The sequence below is a fragment of the Aotus nancymaae genome, unplaced genomic scaffold (assembly GCF_030222135.1).
Source record: "Aotus nancymaae isolate 86718 unplaced genomic scaffold, 86718_ANA_hifiasm-v0.15.2.pri h1tg000012l, whole genome shotgun sequence".
NCBI classification, from domain to species: Eukaryota; Metazoa; Chordata; class Mammalia; order Primates; family Aotidae; genus Aotus; species Aotus nancymaae.
In genome coordinates, this window is record NW_026988423.1 from 25,199,852 (window position 1) to 25,220,154 (window position 20,303).

Consider the following 20,303-nt stretch of genomic DNA (forward strand, 5'->3'; position numbering starts at 1 on the left):
TGCTTTATGAGGTCCTCATAATGCCGTATAAGTTATGATCTGGCCCATTGAATTATGCAGCCTTCTCTTGCACACTCTCCTTGATCAGCTGCCCTCTAACAGCTATTTCCTCCCGTCTTCCATGTTAGCAGAAGAGATAGATTTTTTTTCCCATGAAAGAGGTGGTGATATTTTCAGGGAAGGTGTGCCTTCCTTTGATTCACTGCAGGTGGGCCACAGTTAATCCAAACCAATCATGGTCGTACCATGGCTCCATTGCCACTGATTGGGATAAGGGGCGGGACTGGAGAGAATGTCTGCTGGTGGCTGTGGGAAAGATGGGCTGCCCTCATAAGAGAGTGACTCGTGAAGAGGAGATGCCGGCATGCATCCTTCCTGTTTTAGGGATGTCGGAGGGTGAGGAGGCACCCCCAGTGAGGAAGACACTGTCCACATAGTGAGGAAGGCAGGTGGAAGGAGCGGGCCTCTAAAGCGACGGTTGAGTTTCAGGATTAACCATAGAGTTGCCAACCTCCTCTTCAAAGGGATGATGAATGCCTTTACAGGTCCAGCCACGTTTAGGAAGGCAGTCTGTTGCATGTGGCTGAGCACATCCTAACCGGTCCCCTTCCTCACACTCGCTGTGTTCCGCCCTCCCTGGCCTTGCAGGTGTGCTGCACCCTCTCCTGCCTCGGGAGGTGTGCACCTGCTGCTCCCTCTGTTTGGAGCACTCTTCGTCCTGCTTTTCACACATCCTTTAAGTCTCAGGTTATTTTCACTTAAAGGTTTCTCTGCCCTATTATTTTCTTTATGTCTGCTTCTTGTTAGTTTCATCCATAGCCCCTAGCACGTTTTGAAATTATTTTTTCAGTATACTTTTTTTCTTTCCCCCAGACTGTAAGTTCCATAAAGACAGAGACTGTATGTATCTTGCTCACCTTACAAGGTGCATGGCAGAGGGAAGATGCTCACCACCTGTTTGCTGACTGATGGTGTAAATGGAGGAGTGTGCGCATCTTCCTGACCTTATCCTCTGCTGCTTGATGACCTCTCACACTTTCTACTTTAGCCACACTGAATGGTGGTTTCTAGAATGTTCTTTAGTCTCTGTCACCTCTGGGTCTTTGCATGTGCATCTCAGTCTGCTGGAACAGCTCTCCTTCTTCACCCGGAAACCTCCCACTCTTTCATAGGTCTTGGCTGAGCTGCCACTTCTTCCTGGAAGCATACCTCTGCTGACCATGTGCCCTCGGGGCCCTGTTCTAGCAGGCAGGGTGCCTCCCGCTGACCCTGTGCCCTTGGGATGCTGCTCTTAGCAGGCAGAGCACCTCCCAGTCTTCAGGTCTCTGATCGCCTGATTCCTGCAGAGTCTGGGCTCCTCGAAGGGGTGGCTTTTTTATTTATTATTTTTATTTTTCGAGATGGAGTCTTGCTCTGTCACCCAGGCTGGAGTGCAGTAGCACGATCTCATCTCACTTCAACTTCCACCTCCTGGGTTGAAGTGATTCTTGTGCTTCAGCCTCCTGTGTATCTGAGATTACAGGTGTGTGCCACTGCAGTTGACTAATTTTTGTATTTTTAGTAGAGACAGGGTTTCACCATGTTGGCCAGGCTGGTCTCGAACTCCTGACCTCAATGATCTGCCCGCCTTGGCCTCCCAAAGTGCTAGGATTACAGGCATGAGCCACCATGCCCAGCTGGGATGGCTTTTTTTAAATCACCATATCCCTAACACACAGCCTGTAGTAGATGCTCACAAGGTTTTTGTTGAATTGATTCTTTTGGTTAACATTTTTGAATACCCACTGTGTGTCAAACATTGTGTGAAGTGTTGAGGATATAAAGATGAAAAATAAATTGTCTCCATTCTCACACTCTAGAAAGGGAGACAGGTCTATTAACCAGTAAATAAAATGCAGTGTGATGAGTGTGGGAAAAGAGGCTGTGGGAACACCGATGAAGGAACGATGAAATCTGCCGGGGAAGTAGAAGATGGGGTGTTAGGGAATGCTTCAGAGAGAGGTCGGAGAAGGACAGAGTGGGATGCAAGCCAGCAAAATTGTTTCTAAAGGGGAAGGATGGATGGATGTGTCTAGGTGTATATGACTCTGCCTTCGTGTCTACGTGTCTGCGTTGAAGTCTATGTGTAAGTCTGTGTAAATCTATGTTTCTCTATAAAGTATATATAGAAGAGGCCACACTGGGGAAACAAGGGAGAGTACGTGTAGGGAAAATGAGGGCAGAGGGTCTGAGAAGGGGCGTCATCAGCTGGACTTCTTTTTTTTTGAGATGGAGTCTCACTCTGTCCCCCAGGCTGAAGTGCAGTGGCACCATCTTGGCTCACTGCAACCTCCGCCTCCCAGGTTCAAGTGATTATCCTGTCTCAGCCTCCCGAGTAGCTAGGATTACAGGCATACACCACCACACCTAGCTAATTTTTGTATTTTTAGTAGGAGATGGGGTTTTGCCATGTTGACCAGGCTGGTCTCAAACTCCTGACCTCAAATGATCTGCCCGCCTCAGCCTCCCAGAGTGTTGGGATCACAGGCATGTGCCACCGCTCCCGGCCTAGACTTGTGTTCCATCCATTTCTCCTCTCACTTGGGGCTTCTGTCTATGTAAGCACTGGGGGCCTCTGGACCCCTGGCCTAGTCAATGGCTGCTCCCAGAGCTGCGAACATGACAGCCTCATGCCAGGGCGGCCCCAGGTAGCTTTGGTCTTCGGCCCCTGGATGCCAGAGGCAGCTCCGCTCACCTTGCAGGGTTGCTCCCTCTCTGCCTGGGTTCTAATCTAGTTCTGCTCCTTACCTGCTGGGTGACAGGATGAAGTCCCTTTCTGCTGTGACGGGGTGATGATGTTTCCTGCAAAGGGTTCTGGGGAGGATTCAGTGAGATCATGTGTGCAAAGTATCTTTCTTGGGTCTGCACATGGTGGGAGCTGGGCACTTGCCAGTTTCCTCTTCTTCCTCTCCCTCCTTGGCTGACTCCCCAACAGGTGAAGACCTGCCCTGCTCTCTGACTGAGCCCTGTGCCCCCTGGGTGCCCTCAGCAGAGCCCCGTGGCAGGCAGCAGAGTCTCAGTGTCACGTAAAGGCAATTTCTCTAGCTGCTTCTTTTTAAAGAACAAAAAGCAAATTGCCTCTCAGTCTTACTTGGCTGCCTCAGCCGTGCACCTCGCCAGTGTGTTTGCATTCAGGGATCCGTGGGGGTCCTGAGGTGGTGAGCCGTGCGCACTGCCTGTTCAGTGCAGCCCCCGCTTTGTCTGATTCCCTAATACTGTGCAGCATTTGAATTTTCCTCTAAGGGTGTGAAAGGGAAAGGGAAATTGTGACTGTGGATGAGGCCCTCTTTAGTGGCCTCTGTGAGATCCCCCCAAAGTTGTTCTCCAGCCCAATTAGAAACCTGCTTGGCTTTTATGAGCAGGAGTGCCTGCCGATGAAGACTCCTGTTCCGAGCCCTAATTACTGCTTGATGGAATGAATAAAGACATCGTGTTTTCTGCATTTTACTTACAGAGTTGCTGATGCGGTGAATGTTGGATGAAACGTCTCTTTCCTCAGAGAGATTAAAAACTAAGTGCCTCAGCGACAGAGCCAAGCGGCTGTTTTAGCGACAGACTTCCCCTCCTGCTCTCCTTGGCCTGGCACTAGGAGCTGGTCTGGGCCCTTTATGTTCTTTCCATTCTTCTGGAATCAAGGTGGAAGATGCCTTGCTCATCAAATCTAGCTGATTAAAAAGGAGACACAAGCATTTCTTGAGCCCTTGTTGTGTGTCAGGAGTTTTCCCATCCGTTCTCTCATTTCCTTCTCACAGCAAGGTTATGAAACGGCTTGCTGTGCCCATTGTACAGATGAAGAAGCCGAGGCTCGCAGAGTTAGTACCTTGCCCAAGGTCACATGGCTAGCAGGTAGCAGAACGGTGGTTTGAATTCAGCCTCTAGTGCAGAATTCGTGGTCTTTCTCCATTGGCCCCAGGGACACTTCCTGGCCTGCGTGGTGGAAACTGCCCACCCCCTGAGGAGCCAACCAGTTCTTTTCCTTGACAGGGAATGGCAGAGTATAGTGGTTAAGTTCTACCATATGACGAATCTCCCCAAAACTTAGTGGCTCAAGACAATGAACTTTATTGTCGTTCATGGCTCTGTGCTTGGCAAGATGGCTCCTTTGGTCTTGGCCAGGTTGTCTGGGGCTGCAGGAACTGGGATGGCTTCACTCAGTATCAGCTGTGGCAAGGACCATATGGCCTCTTGTCTTCCAAGAGGCTCGCCCAGGCCTGGCCTCTTCCCCACACATTCTCCGTGTCCATGTGGATGTAGACATCCATTCTTCCTCTTTGAAAATAGCTTAGCTGGCTTGGACCTTGTCTATCTTGCAGAAGAGGGAAGCCTGATGCACACGTTCTTTTACATCCTCTGTTATTTCACATCTGTTAATGTCCAGTTGGCCAAAGGAAGTCACATGTCTAAGCTCAGACTCAAGGGATGGATAATGGACTCCTTCTCTTGATGGGAGGGGCCCGGAAGCCCCATTTCAAGAGGTGCGCTTACAGGAATGGGGAAGTCTTTGTGGTCATTCTGCAGCTACTGCAAAGGGTAACACCCACTCTTCAAAGGCCACGTCACAGCTCTTGGTCCTGTAAACTAAGAGCGTGAAGAGGGAGTTTATTGATCTTCCACATCTGGACAGGATGTCACGAGGCTGTGCCAGACAGATGCCTCATTTTGTTTGTTTGGTGCCTGTGTTGTTTTTTTTAAAAATATAGAGAATGTGAAAACATAGCTTCCCTTTTAAATTGATCCTTGCTGTCACAACCAGTCATTACCTTTTATGATCGTTATTAATATTTCCCCCGACCAGCTGCTTCAGATGAGCCGGGAGTGCACGTTTGGAGTTGGTGGTAGGGAAGGTCCCTGTTCTGGGCTTGAGGCTTCAGAGAGGGACGGAGGGACATTGGTGCCCCATGCCTGCCCTCTTCTCGGGCTCACAGCATGCCCTGGCTTCTCCACCTGGACTTAACAGAGTTTCCCCCCGATCTGGGAGATGGAGACCAGAGAGTTTTAGGCGCTTTGAAGGAAGGAGAGGTTCAGAAGAATGAGTCAGTGATGGAGTCTCTAAATGTCTTGCCAGCTCCATCTCAGCTTCTGTGTTCTCGGCCCCCTAGCCTCCCTCTTGTGCTTCCAGGGACATAGTGCCCTGTTTTCAGTGCAGAAAGTGCTTTGATCAGAGGTTTGTGAAAACCAGTTTCAAGGCTGCCAGCTTTGGGTATTCCCGGGCTGTGGGCCTCAGTTCCAGGTTGCCCTGAAACTCTCCTTTCAGCAGGGAGAGAAAAGGCAGTAGGAGCTACAAACGCCTTGGGCCTTGTTCCCCAGCTCAGCCTTCTCGGGTTAATCACCCAGGAGCAAGTGAGACACCCCCCAAGGGAACCCCTGCCCCAGGGCCTGCGACGTAAAGGTGAAAGAAAGGCTTTTGGTGCCTCTTGCAGCCAGAGTGTGTTTAAGCATTAGAGGATGGTTTTAGGTTTGACTCTTTCTCGTGTTGGCCTGAGCACCTAGCATGGGGCCTGGCACACGAGAGAAGTTCTAGAAGTGACCTTGCCATTAGCCCACTCTGCAGGTGGCCGAAGCCCTTGGGTGGAAGGTTCCAGGGAGGGTAGTACTGGCAGCCTTGATTCAGGTGTGTGCGGAGGGAAAGAGGAAGGTGAGGTCTTCAGTGGGGACCTCCAAGGCCTGCAGGAAAATGAGACTCTTTTTTTTTTTGAGATGGAGTTTCACTCTTGTTGCCCAGGATGGAGTGCAAAGGTGCGATCTCAGCTCACCACAACCTCTGCTTCCCGGGTTCAAGTGATTCTCCTGCCTCAGCCTCCCAAGTAGCTGGGATTACAAGCATGTGCCACCACGCTTGACTAATTTTGTATTTTTAGTAGAAATGGGGTTTCACCATGTTGGTCAGGCCGGTCTCGAACTCCTAACCTCAGGTGATTCGTCCTCCTCGTCCTCCCAAAGTGCTGGGATTATAGGCGTGAGCCACCACACCTGACCTAAAACTGAGACTCTTAAAGCTGCTCCTGGCATAGTGGGAGGGTACCTGACCCCCCCGCCCGCCCCCGTCCAAGGCTTCTGGCTTTTCTGCGTGGCTGATTCCTGGTGCCCTGTCAGCCTTTATGGGTCCCATTAGAGCAAGAGACTAAGAGGTTTTATGAGAGTTTTCCCCGCTCTGTCCTAAAAAAAAGGAAAGTAGAGTTTTCCTGCAAATTAAACAAATGTCAAATCAGCATTGGTTGCCTGAATGACAGCCTTCCAGAAGCAGTGCCTCAGGCTAACTCTGGGAAATGGGGGTTCCTACTCTCCCGGCCTCCCAGCAAAGCCCTCTGCTCCTTGAACAGAGGACTGAGGAGGGATGCTGGTCTTTGTTTTCCTCCCACAGTCAGGGCTGGAGGAGATCCCCGTTTAGGAGTGCAGAGGCAGGCGCCTGGGCCCTCTCCCCACCAAGAAGATCTTCAGGGATTCTGGGAGCCTCTGGCATTATAGGCAGCATTTTGAATACGTATGGAAAGTGAAATTGGAAGAGGAAAATCTGTAGCTTTGTTCTGATTTTCAAAGAGGTTAGTGACCTTCAAAAAGATTAAGAACTCATGCAAGGCTGGGCACGGTGGCTCATGCTTGTAATCTCAGCACTTTGAGAGGTTGAGGTGGGCAAATCGCTTGAGGCCAGGAATTTGAGACCAGCCTGGGCAATGTAGTGAGATCCCACATCTACAAAAAAATACAAAAAGTAGCCAGGTGTGTATGCTGACCTACCCTGTGTTAGCCTAACAGACTCCATCTTGCTGAAAGCCAGACAGACTCCATCTTAACCTCTGCCTCACCCCTCCCGCCATTTCTCCCTTGAGTACATACCTGGGTCACACAGTGCTGGGTCATGTTGTACTTAGAACCATAGAAACATATAACCGTTGTAAAATGTCCTGCTTGACAAACCCCCTTGCTATTGTGAACACCCCTCGATTAATTATATGGAAAGTACCGAATGCCCCTTTGGTAACTAGCAATCGTGGGAACTGCTTGCGTATACCCTGCTTGCGTATAACAATCTTAGAAGCCTCCTGGCTCCTAGTTACCATCCTCCTCCCCTAACCTGCCTATTCTGCTTCTGTAAAATTCCACTTCAGCTAGGCTCCCCCTCCCCTACGTAAATCAAGGTATAAAGGGAAATCAAGCCCCTTACTTGGGACTGAGAGATTTTGAACATGAGCTGACTCTCGGTTGCCAGCAATAAAGGACTCATGATTCGAACTCAGAGTGTGGCCCTTTCCATCTAACTCACTCGGTTATAACATGTAGTGGCACATGCCTGTAGTCCCAGCTATTTGGGAGGCTGAGCGGGAGGATCATTTGAGCCTGGGGAGACTGAATCTGTAGTGAGCTGGATCGTGCCACTGCACTCCAGCCTGATGACAGAGTGAGAACTTGTCACAAACAAACACAACCCATGAGAACTAGTCCAGGGGCTCATTTTGAACAAGAAGAACTTCGTCCAGGGGCTGAATGTGATGGCTCATGCCTGTAATTTCAGCACTTTGGGAGGCCAAGGCAGGTAGATCACTTGAGGTCAGGAGTTTGAGACTATCCTGGCCAACATGGGGAAACCCCATCTCTACTAAAAATACAAAAATTAGCCAGGCATGGTGGTGGGTGCCTATAATCCCAGCTACTGGGGAGGCTGAGGCAGGGGAATCACTAGAACCCGGGAGGTGGAGCTTGCAGTGAGCCGAGATTGTGCCACTGCACTCCAGCCTGGGCAACAGAGCGAGACTCTGTCTCAAACAAAAACAGAAACAAAACCAGAAAGAAGAACCTTGTCCAGGAAGGCCTACACAGGGCAAGTGACTTGATTCAAGTCACACAGCACATTAGTGGCTTTTTGTTTAAAGATCAGATCCCTGTTTAAGGTGCAGGGGGAAGAGTGAGGAGGGGAGGCTTTTTCTCATTTGCTGGCGATTTGCAGGCAGCTTGTTTCTTAATTGACTAGTTTTTTTTTTTAAGTTGGAATCACTCCCAGAAGTAAAGGGGCTGAGATGAGCAAAATAAATAAGGAATAAGCAGGCTCAACGTGTGGGGAAGTAGAAAATACAAAGCGACTGAGTTTAGGGTGAAACTGACTCAGAGCTGAATGGGAACAGAAGTGAGCTGTGCGGTGTATGTTCCTGCCCCAGCCTTAATGAGAGGAGGAGAGCAGCATGAAGGATACAGAAACCGGGTAAGCTTCTTATTTTGTTTTCTGATGCAGCGGGCTAAGGGGCTTCTTTTTATATGGGGAGCCCTAGGCTTGGAGTGTCCCCGACTCTTGCAAGTCTGGAGGATTGAAATGGAACCCTCACCTTCTGACCCATTGATCCTCTCTGATTTTGCCGGAGTCCCTCTCCCCAGCTCAGTCCCAGCCAGCTACCCTGGGGCTGCCTTCCGCAGGCTCTTATCCTCCTCTGTCATCCAGCCGGCTCCTTACAGTGTAGTTCAGGAAGCCCCTGGGGGCCAGCTCCGCGGATCGTGGATCGGCCCCTCTTCTTTGTTGGCTTTGACAAGCTGTGGAGGCCCCCCTCCTAGTTTCTCTGAGATGATAAGAAGGTTGAAAACATCTTTTGCTCTTCTCAACTGATAGATTTTGCTCCTGAGGCCAATCTCCATTTAGTGGACAAATAGAGCCCTATAGGAATTGATTACCCTCCCTTGGCTCCCCAGGGGCCTGTTCAGGAAGTGCCAGCCCCTCTCTGGGAATGGGTGGGTAGCCATCAGAAGACCCACCTGGCAGCTTCTAGACATTCCCTCAGGCCCTTGTCATTTCAACCCTTTTGGACTGGCATTGATAGCCCATTTTGCAGATGAGTAAACCAAGGCTCAGAGAAGTAAAAGAGCATGTTCCAGTGTTGACAGACGAGGCTCTGAACACAGAACTGGCTGAGCCCAAAGCCCACAGTCCCAATTGAAGGCCTATCTGGGTATGAGGGTATCTGCCTCGCATTACTTTTCTGCTTGCATTTTCATTAGTACCTTATTATTATTTATTTGGAACAGAGTCTTACTCTGTCATCCAGGCTGGAGTGCAGCGGTACACTCATAGCTCACTGAAGCCTTGGACTCCTGGGCTCAGGCAATCCTCCCATCTCAGCCTCCCGAGTAGCTGAGACTACAGGCGTGCACCACCAGGCCTGGCTAATTTTTTTGTAAAGATGAGGTCTCACTATGTTGCCTAGGCTGGTCTCAAACTCCTAGCCTCAAACAATCTTCCTGTCTCAGCCTCCCAAAGTGTTAGGATTACAGGCGTGAGCCACCACATCCGTCCAGTGTCCTATTAATATGAAAAGTATGTCCACTGTGTTCAGTGCTAGCTCTGACGATAGAGGCCTGAAGACAGGAGAGAAGGAGGAAGGTGGCAGAGGGATGATCTTCTGACGGGGAATCTCCAGAGCTGAGGTCACAAATGGATAGACTGAGTCCCACTGGCAGATAGGCCGTGTGCAGACAAGCTGCTATTTTGTTTGGCTTGGCTATGATTTTGAATGCCTGTAGGTAGGGCAGCCATTTTCTCCTGGGCCACAGCCCCACCTCTCCCTGCTGCCACACGCCTGCTGACCACACTTACTTTATGGCTTGGTCGGCTCGAGAATGTGATTCTGCACATCTCTCCCTGATTCTGCATTCAGTGACGTCAGGTTGGCAGCTTGAAATTGGCCATCTTGGGTGCATTCACACCATAGAAGTCAGCAAACATTACAAATCAGGGCTTTTTATTTCTTCAGTTTGTTGTTTATGTTTTGAGAGCCAGTTTACCCGCACACTACTGCCTGTAGCCATTTTCTTTCAGCACCCCTTTGAAAAAAATCTCTCCAGTTTGTTCTAGGCGTGGTCATTCACATTGCTTTATTTAATTCCGTCTCATTTATGCCCCACAACAAGCCTGCCATGGAAGACGTCCCTGACCCCATCTTAAAGACAAAAAAACATGTGCCAGGCATAGGGCCCAGGGCTTGGGTTCAAAGACAAGGCCTTTGCTTTCAAGCATTATACCTCTTGATGGCTTAGCTACTTGGTTTTCAGTTGGGGGGAAGGTTTGACAATATCTGAGGACATTTTTGTTGCCACAAGTAGAGGGGGTGCTACTGGTACCTGGTGGGTGGAGCCGGGGAAAGCTGCTAACGTCCCACAGTGCACAGGGCAGCCCCCCCTCCACCAGCAAAAGAATGATCTGGCCCCAGATGCCAGTGGTGCTGAAGTGTGGGGAGCCCTGGCTTAGCAGGTGGTACCCTGGACATGTCATTGCTTTTCCTATCTCAGGAAGGCGTGAACTAAATAAAGGTAAAACACTCACCTTGGTCAGGAACAGGGAAGCACCGTTTGGGCAAAGCTGACTGTGCTACCAAGGTGGCTTTCCAGATGGGCTGGCAGGCAGGAAGGCCTCACTGGGCTTGTGCCCAGACCTGGGAGGTTAAAGTAAGGTAGGAGAGGGTCACAGTCATCGCCCAGCAGTGGAAACTGTGACCTGAGGACAAGTACGGACAGGGGAGGGTTTCATGAGAAAAGAGAACATGGGAGTGGCGAGAAGCAGCAAAAGCCCTGTCCCAGGAAGAGGCCAGCTGGCCCCTATTAGCTGTAAGCCAGAGCTGGAGAAAACAGAATCCAGATCCAGATAGGTTTACAGGGCTGCATCCGTGGTTCCCAAATCTGCCTCATTGCCAGAATCATCCAGAGAGCTATAATAAGAAAAAACAATGTGTATGGCCAGAGACCTTGCGCCAGACTTAATTGGAATGGCCAGAAGTGGGGCTTGAAAGTCTGATACGTACATACATATATGTATGTGTGTATATATATACATACAATGAGACAGGGTCTCACTGTGTTGCCCAGGCCAGAGTGCAGTGGTGTGATCATGGCTCACTGTAGCCTCGACCTTTTGGGCTCAAGGAATTCTCCTGTCTCAGCCTCCCAAGTAGCCAGGACCACAGGTGTGCACCATCACACTTGCCTAATTTTTAATGTTGCCCAGGCTGGTTTTGAACTCCTGGGCTCCTGACTTGGCCTCCCAAAGTGTTGAGATTACAGACGTGAGCCACTGCGCACAGCACAGCCAAGTCTGAATTTTAAAAAACTTTCCAAGTGATACTGATGACTGGCCAAGTTAGGGACCCCTGGGAAAGATGAACATGTTACTTGTCAGAGACAGCTGTTAAATATCGAAATGAATATTTGAGGGAGGCTAGGCACCAACATCACTCATGCAATAAAGTGTTTGAAGACTTCATGCTGCTCGGGCCTTACAGCAGTAGGTGGGCCGCTCTCCTGCCCCCTCTGAGTGTACAGAATATAATTAGGCACAGGGGATAGAATCTCTCTGAGCCTCATTTTCCTCATCAGTTAAATAAGACAAAGACTACTTACAGCATGGGGTCTTTGCGAGGATGGCATAAAGAAGCAATGTGACAGCCATCAGCAGGTTCCTAGCGTAGCGTCTGGGTGGTAGTGGGTCCTCCGTAGCTGTCTGTTGTCCATGGCTTTTGCTGCAAGAGCTTCCTCTTTCAGTCCAAATTCTACGTAGATTGTGGTTCTACCTTGCGTCAGGGACGTTCCAGACACTGAAGGTTACTGAAGTGTGGGAGGCCTAGTCTTCATCCTTGGAGAGCCTATAGCACGGCAGGGAGATAGATGTGTAAAACCTTCTGCCCAGCCGGGCGAGGTGGCTCACGTCTGTAATCCCAGCACTTTGGGAGGCCGAGATGGACAGATCACCTGAGGTCAAGAGTTCGAGATCAGCCTGGCCAACATGGAGAAACCCCATCTCTACTAATAATACAGAAATTAGCTGGGCATGGTGGCGCATGCCTGTAATCCCAGCTACTCCGGAGGCTGAGGCAGGAGAATCGCTTGAATCCAGGAGGCAGAGGTTGCAGTGAGCAGAGATCAAGCCATTGCACTCCAACCTGGACGACAAGAGCGAAACTCCGTCTCAAAAAACAACAACAACAAAACACATCAAAAACAAAAACCCTGCCCTTCAGCCACGCTGTGCAATAAAGCATGGAGAGGTGGCACAAGCTTGCTGTGAATGTGGGGTGAGAGGGGGCATGTGTCAGGGAAGTTGCTTAGATGGAATTCCAAAGGAAGTTACAGGGTTTTTGCAGGATGGAAAAAGTTCTCCAGGTGTGCCAGATGAACAAGGCTGGTAGGCAGCAGGGAAAGACCGCACAGGTGGTGGCTGGGGAGAGGGTGTACCTGGGATCTCTGTGCCTTTTCTAACAGGCCCCTGGTTCTTGCCCTCTTTTTCTCTTTCCTCCCTTCTCCCCCCCTGAGAAATGACACCCATCAGGTGCAGACACTTGAAAAAGTTCATCTGCTTGGTGTATGATTTATCATTCAAACTTTTGGGAACCGATTTCCAGCCTCATAAAATATTAAATACATCCATTTATTGAATATTGCATTTTGATATGTTTTCACGCCTCATTTGCCACTGAAGTCAAGGACAGATTCACATTTTTCATGGCGTGGGGCCCAGATTTGTCCTCGTGCAGTGTTTTATTATATCCCTCCCCATGCCCCTCCTCCGCAGACCCACACTCCTTGGTGTCTCACTTGAGCAGCCACCCTGACGGCCCAGTTGGCATGGAGCATGGCAGGCCCAGGGCAGAATGGCCACATATATCATCCCCAGGGAGAGTTATTTACATAGCACTGTAAACAGTGGAAGGAAGGACAGGGTCTCTGCCAGACCTCTCCAGATCCCACATCAGATAGTGGCCAAGCCAGAGGCAGAGCTGGAGGGGAGAAACTGCCCTGTCACAGGCCTGTGAGCGCACTCATTCCATCCATTCATCCTCTCACACTGGCAGCTGAGGTTTAATGAGCACCTACTAAGTGTCAGGTACTGAGCTAGGCCCTGGGGATTTTAAGATGGAAAGCTGTTGTGCATGTGGCCGCAGGTGTGGTGGGAGAAGTGTGTTGTTAGGAGCCGTGAGCATGGAGAGGAGGGCACGCACTTCTCCCAGGGAGGCGACTGGGGGTGATGGGGCCGTGGAAAGACCTTCCAGAAGGAACAGCCCTTGAGCTCAGGCTTCAGCTAAGAATGAGTTTGCAGATGGCTGACGAGGACAAGGACGTTCCAATCAGGGCGTGCTGCTGGAGCAGTGGCATGGGTGGGGGGGCGGCAGGGGTGGGTGGGAACTGAGTGTTTTGGGGCTGGGTGCTATTCTGTATGGCTGTGGTCAGAGAGTTCCGGAGGGGCCTGGTAGGAGTTAAGGGTGGCCAGGAGGTAAGGGCAGGTCACAGAGGGCTTAAAAACCACAAAAGTGAAGGAATTTGGGTGGTCTCCGGGAGATGGCGAGGGAATGCCACAATTCGGTGTGAGATGAGAGGATGGTTTGGAGCAGAGCAAGACCAGAGGCAGGGAGGGCGGTTGGGAAACTGGCTCAGTGATCCAGGTAAGGAATGAGGAGGAGGAGGAGGAGGAGGATGGGCTTCAGGAGACATTCAGGAAGCGGACTGCACGGTGGTGACTGGTTCAGTATTGGTAGACCCTTAGGCTGGGATTCCCCAAAAGTACACCCTGAGAAAAGGACATGTGTTGTAAGGGTGTGGTTGAGGGGTGATAACAGGAATCAGCCGTGGTGTAGTGAGGCAGGGAGGGGAGGGAGCAGACGCACAGTGCCTAATGAGCAGGCTGCTGCTGTGGACGCTCAGGCTCAGGCCCCTCGGGATCTCTTGGAGCCTGGGAAGCAAGGTGTTCCCTAACAAAGCAGGAAGCAGGGGTACTCATCATCCAGTTCCCATTGCATTGGCTGAGGGTTGCACCTGCGTTTAGCACCACAGCACGTTGGTCTGCAGGAGGCCAGGAGAAGGCCTTTATGCAGAGAGCCCAGGGGCTTGAGGCTCAGGGAAGGGGCTGGGGCAGGGTCCTGTGGGTATTTGCACTGTAGATGGGCGGGAGGAGTTGAGGCTGATTCCCAGGACCACAGGTTGGTGGAGAATTTGGGGGAGTGGCCATTTGGGGGCAGAAAGGGGATGACTAATTCAGCTTTGCTGTGTTGAGTTTGGGTTCCTGTAAGCCCGCCGCATGGAAGCACCAGCGGGAAGCTGATTGATGGGTGTGGAATCCAGGAGAGGGGTGTGGGCGTGAGACACAGATTTGGGTAGAGATGCAGCCAAAGCCACAGGCCCAGATTATGTCACTTACAGTCACTTAAGAAGAGCAGAGAGCAGATGAGAGAGGAAAGAGCTGGGAAACAAGGAATTTATGGAACAAGCTGGGGAAGAAAGTCTGGCAAGTCAACTGAGGAGCAACAGGAGAGAGTGGAGGGAAAAACAGAGCAGGTGAGACTCCGGATTCCAGGGAGCGGTTGCCAGAAGGAAGAGGTTAGAAAGACAGTTGCTACTGAGAGGGGTTGAATCAGGTGAGGGCACGAAAGCATTCGTTGGGCAGTGAAGAGGTCATGGGGCTTTTGCAGGGAATGTTTTCAGTCGAGTGGTAGGAGCAGAATCCAGACAGGCAGCTGTATAAAGTTTTTGAGCAAGGAAGTGTCAAGGTCAAAGAGGCATTTTGGATTATTCCAGAAAAGTTGTGCAAGTTCAGAGATAGGCGAGGCTGAGGTCAGGAGGCCAGCAACGAGGCTGGGAGTGCAGCAGTGGGCTTGGAAAATGTGGGAGGCTTGCTTGAGCCCAGGAGTTCGAGATCAGCTTGGGCAACATAGTGAGACCCCATCGCTACAAAAAATACAGGAAGGAAAGGAGGAGGTTGGGAGGAGGATTGCAAGGAAAACTTGCTAGGGCTCAAAATCACTAGGCTAAGGGGACACATTTACAAAGGCTCTCGGGGTCCAGCCCCACTGGCCACACTCGTGTATGTGTGTGTGTGTGTGTGTGTGTGTGTGTGTGTGTATGTGTGTGTTTTAGGGCTAAATGCTATTATCAGTAACACGGTCTCTGCCCCTATCCATACTGAGAGGTGACCTTGTGATCCTCACCCCTCTAGGGCTTTTTCCTCGTTGTGGAGGAAGCAGTGACTTATCTCCTAAGTTGTGAGACTCATAGGAATGATGCCTTTCAAAGCACTGTGTAGGTTGTGATAAACCATGTGGATTTTTAACTACAGTGCAAACAAGCATCAGGGCCTGTGTCTCTGCAGGGCCCAGGAGGTGCCCCAGAAACTGATCCTGCTACCTCCTGCCCTGCTTCTCTGCCCACCTGAGCCACAAGCCACCAGCCCCACCCTTCTGGAAGCGCCTGTGTGTCCTGACCTTGGATGCTCCCACCTCAAGGTGGATAAGCCTGGCTGGCTGGCGGCCTGTGAACAAACAAGTGACCCACCAGCAGGAGCCTTTTCTTCTTTCCTCTTCCATTCAGAGCTAGTCTACAACCCACTGGCAGGGAGAGTGTTGAATCTGATTTGCTGAAATACAATAGCAGATTGATTTTTGTAGCCACCAGCGCCTGTAACAAATTCCAAGTGAAGTTTGGATCGCACAATTGTGGGGTAATGACATTTTAATTGCATGTCATATTTAGTCTGGCTCAATCTCAGAAGCCGGGGTGGAGGCCCAACCCTGCGTGCTCCCGGCGCCTCCCCTCCTCCTTCAGTCAGGCCTGTTTGGTCCCTCTCAGAGTTTACTCTCCTTCCCCCAGCCCCTCCCACCCCTGGGATCTGGGTGCAGGCAGTTGGGGTGAAGTCAAAGACGGTTCTGGGCTTGCATCTGTTTCAGATTTTTTTAAGAGCTGTTTGTTTTTGCTGTCTTGCTTTGCTGCTCAGGGTGGCCTCAAACTCTTGGGCCCCTATGGTTTTCCTGCCTTGGCCTCCCGAGTAGCTGGGACCATGGTCTCTTGCTGCCGCTCCTGACTGTTTCAGAGTTTATCCCCCTTTCCCCTTTTCCAAAGGTAGCTTTCCCTACCTTTGTTTTTCACGCTTAGCTTTGTCTTCCCACTCTCTTTGCACAAACGTTTATTTTTATTTATTTATTTATTTTTTGAGACAGAGTTTTGCGTTGCCCAGGCTGGAGTGCAGCGGCACGGTCTCAGCTCACTGCAACCTCCACCTCCCTGGTTCCAGCCATTCTCCTGCCTCAGCCTCGCAAGTAGCTGGGACTACAGGCATGCGCCACCACACCCAGCTGATTTTTGTATTTTTCATAGAAATGGGGTTTCTCCGTGTTGGCCAGGCTGGTCTCAAACTCCTGATCTCACGTGATCCTCCCGCCTCAGCCCCCCAAAGTGCTGGGATTACAGGCGTGAGCCACCGCACCTGGCCTGCACCTCTTAATACACCTGCCTTCTGCCCCCTTCTCCTTCCACTGCTGTTTTCTCTCCTCTTTTACACTTGGTTTTCCTGTCCTTCCTTTCCTCCACTCTCTCCACTAACCTGCTCTGTGCTCTTGGGCTTGTCACTTCCCCTCTCTGAGCGCCAGTCCTCTCGTTTATGAAATGCAGGGCTTAGACTGATTGGTCTCTGTGAGCCTTTGATGCGCATGTGCTCCCTCCCTGTGTGCTTCCCTCCTTCTCTCCCACCTGCCTCCTCCTCCCTCTCACTTCTTGGTCTCACTTGTGTTTTTATGGCAATGCTGGGAGCAGGAGTCTCCCATCTCCACAGTACAGGTGGAGGCCAGAGCTGCCTGTTATGACCTGTGAGCCTTCCTCAGGAGAGGGATTCAGTGAGGAGCTGATTTGCTCCCTTCCCCCAGAACAGCCGAGTAATTGAAGAAAACATGAATGTTAATGATGCATTTAGCATTTGGAAGTTAGAGGGGTGATTAATATGTTGTAAGTTGTATATTAACACCTTCACAGTGGCATAATGAAGACAAAATATACACTCAGAGATGACACCGTTTATTCTTGTGTGCAGTGCTCCTGGATGCCAGCCCCCTAAGCCTCAGAACACGTGGCATGGCTGTGTGTGGCGGGGAGGGAGTGGGTGCAGGGACGGTGTCTGGCTTTGTGGTTTTGGTGATGAGCTGTCTCACCTGTCTTGGGGCTGGCGCAGGCAGCTGGAGTGGAGGGTGGAGAGCACAGTGGGCTGGGGGGCCTGGAGTCTGTGAGGGATTAGATGGTAGGGGACGCTGTCTCGTTCAGGAGTGACACGCCCAGAATGACAGTGCAGCATGTTCTTCGTGGTCTGCCGAGCTCACTCTAAGTTTTCAAAGGAACGACGGGATAGGAGAGGTGAAGGAAGGAAATAGGAAAGGCCTGCAGTGTCTTGAGCTTCAGGAACTCTGGGATTTGCCCATTCTGCCCACGGGAGGTCCCCCTCCCCAGCAAGGGAACCCTTGCTACAGGTTACGCCTATCGAGTCACAAGCCTGGGTGCAAGCAAAGCCTATTGATTGAAAACTCTCTGACCAGGTTCCATATGGGTGCTCAGTTAGGCCTTTTTCATGAGAACCACAGAGTCTCAGAATGTCAGTGCAGGAAGGGCTTGAAAGAACATCCAGCCCATGTCCTGTCATTTTCAACAGGAAACCAAGGCCCAGTGAGCAGGACAAGACTTTGATTTGGACTGACAGCTTGAGGCAGAGCCACGAGAGGGTCAGGTCTCTTTCGTTGAACCTCTGGGACTCTAGATGGGGGTGCAGAGACCTGAGAACTGTGGCCCCTCGATGACTCCCTTGGCCTATTTGTCCAGAAGGCCACACAGGAACTCCACCCAACAGCTCCGAAGTGTGGACTAGCGGGTAGGATGTGGGGAGATTGGAATCCTAGCTGGCTGTGTGGCTGTGAGAAAGTACTTTCATCTCTCTGGTCCTTATTATCTCCATTTGTCAAACAGGAACAATAATATTTAATATGTAGTATAATTGTAAGGATCACTTACAGTTAAATTATAATTTAATTAATCACACTCAAAAATGATTAGCATTAACTAACGTGTGCGTGTCTTCGTGTGTGAAAAACTAAGTACAGTTTCTAGCAAAAGACAAGGAAGGTGCTCAAGAAATGGTGATAGTGGGCTGGGTGTGGCGGCTCACGCTTGCAATCCCAGCACTTTGGGAGGCCGAGGAGGGCGGATCACGAGGTCAGGAGTTCAAGACCAGACTGGTCAACATGGTGAAACCCCATCTCTACTAAAAAATACAAAAATTAGCTGGGCATGGTGGCTCGTGCCTGTAATCTCAGCTACTTGGGAGGCTGAGGTAGGAGAATTGCTTGAACCAGAACCAGTGAGGCGGAGGTTACAGTGAGCCGAGATCATGCCACTGCACTCCAGCCTGGGCTACAGAGCGAAGAGACTCCATCTCAAAAAAAAAAAAAATGGTGATAGTGGTGTGCCATAATTGTTACTGTTATCATCATTCTTTGCTTTCATGGCCACAGCCTGCACACCCAGCTCTTATCTGTTCTTCCAGATTCATCTTAGTCATTCTTCCTCTGTGCATAATCTCCCTCACTGCCCACTACCCCGGTCTCGATTCAGCACCCTCCTGTGTGTGGTATAAGCCTTCATCTGTCTCTTGTTGGTGGAGTTTGCTTGTCCTTCTCCCGCATCTGACTGTAAGCTCAGTGGGAGCGGAGACTGTGCCTCCTCCCCGCCTCCTCAGCATCAGTGTTCCTGAATGTTCATTGGATGGATAAGTGCTCTAACTCCAGGCCCGGTAAGCCCCACCTGGAATGAAGCCAGTGGGTGTGAACCTGCCAGCTTCTCACTTCCCAAGATGAATCCTGAGTTCTTCTGTGCAGTGGAGGGAGTGCTTTGCTTTTGGGTTGAGGGCACCCCCTCCTAGTGACGGAGAGTTGGTAACCCACCTTACCTCCTTGCAGGGCCGATTGTAACTCGAGTCATGCTGCTTCCACAAAGCCTTCCCTAGTGATTCCATCTTTTCTGTACTGCTCCTGTAATACTTAATTCATTCTTCTAACATGCTTGTCACACTTTACTTTGTCCTGTAATCACTTACTTATGTGTTTCCTTTGCGATATGCCTCGTATCTATCCCTGTTGGACAACTCACCCAACCATGAACCATCGTGGTGCCGTGTGTCCATCTACAGTAGACTTTACCATTGGTAGAGTTTAAGTAGCACTTTGTTGAATGAATGAGTGATAGATTTCTTACTATATTTGTAGTGTAGGGGCCTGTTCAGCTCTTATCTCGCTGTCATGCTAGTTTTTCTCATTATCCATTCTACATTCCATGAGAGCAAGGATTTTACTAAGTACATCTGTGTCCTCATAGTACTGGGCAGAAAATGTTTAATGGGTAATTAATTACTGATTGATTTCCTTAAATTTTCTATCCTATTAAGACTTTTGAAGCAAAAAAGATCTTATTAGCTTAGTTAAGCGGTGCCAACATTTGAAGGAATTGACTAAGCCTGAGTTCCTATGATGAAACGTATAGCATGTGGGATTCCACATGACAGGTGGGAATCCTAAGGGTTTTTCTGATCATTTCCTGACAGGCACTGATGACTTCAATGAAGGCAAAAGATCTCAGTTAAAGGGAATTATTAGACTTGACAGTAGAAGTTGTCAGTGCAGCCCTCATCATCGGGCTACTTTGTGGTGGATATGAACTGGCTTTGGGGCTTTGTCTGTGATAGGAGAGGTCTCCCTACTCACTCTGGGTGGGTCAGACTGAAGCCATACCAGAGCTCTGAGCTTCCACCATGTGTAGTCCTGAGCGGGGCCAGGAACACAGGGACAAAGAGAAGTGAGGTGGGTAGCGGAGCAGGGTCATGGGCACATGGTACAAACCTGAGTGTGTTTGAGAGAAAGAAGCATTTCTAACCAGTGACCCTCGTATTCAATAGGGCTCTGTGTGTGAGTGGTGGGGATGCTGGGATAAAGGGCCATTTGAGGCTGGAGGGCTGGTCTCTGCCATTGGGGTCTTGGCTGGTGAGAATGAAGATGATCACTAATATTTGTATGTAGTCGTGACTCAGAGAGCTCGGGTTCTGGAGTTGGAGAGACCAAAGTTCACAGCTGAGCCCAGCTGCTTCTTCTTTTCTTTTTTTTTTTTCTTTTTTTGAGACAGAGTCTCACTCCTCTTGTCCAGGCTGGAGTGCAATGGCGTGATCTTGGCTTGCCCCCACCTCTACCTCCCAGGTTCAAGTGATTCTCCTGCCTCAGCCTCCTGAGTAGCTGAGACTACAGGCATGTGCCACCACGCCTAGCTAATTTTGCATTTTTAGTAGAGACGGGGTAGAGATGGGGTTTCTCCATGTTGCTCAGGCTGGTCTCGAACTCCCAACCTCAGGTGATCCACCCACCTTGGCTTCCCAAAATGCTGGGATTACAGGTGTGAGCCACTGCGCCCGGCCGCCCAGCTGCTTCTTAGCTGATTGGCCTTGGGTAAGT

The 20,303-nt window shown here is 50.4% G+C and overlaps 1 protein-coding gene across 1 annotated transcript in view; it reads left to right on the plus strand.

The window, feature by feature from the left end:
- The first annotated feature begins 8,106 nt into the window (after window positions 1-8,106).
- The window catches only part of GRIK4 (glutamate ionotropic receptor kainate type subunit 4), a 388,236-nt gene continuing 376,039 nt past the window's right edge, over window positions 8,107-20,303 (plus strand). The window contains exon 1 of the mRNA XM_021671204.2: window positions 8,107-8,233. The gene's annotated coding sequence lies outside the window, so the exon portion shown is untranslated. The remainder of the gene's footprint in view (window positions 8,234-20,303) is intronic.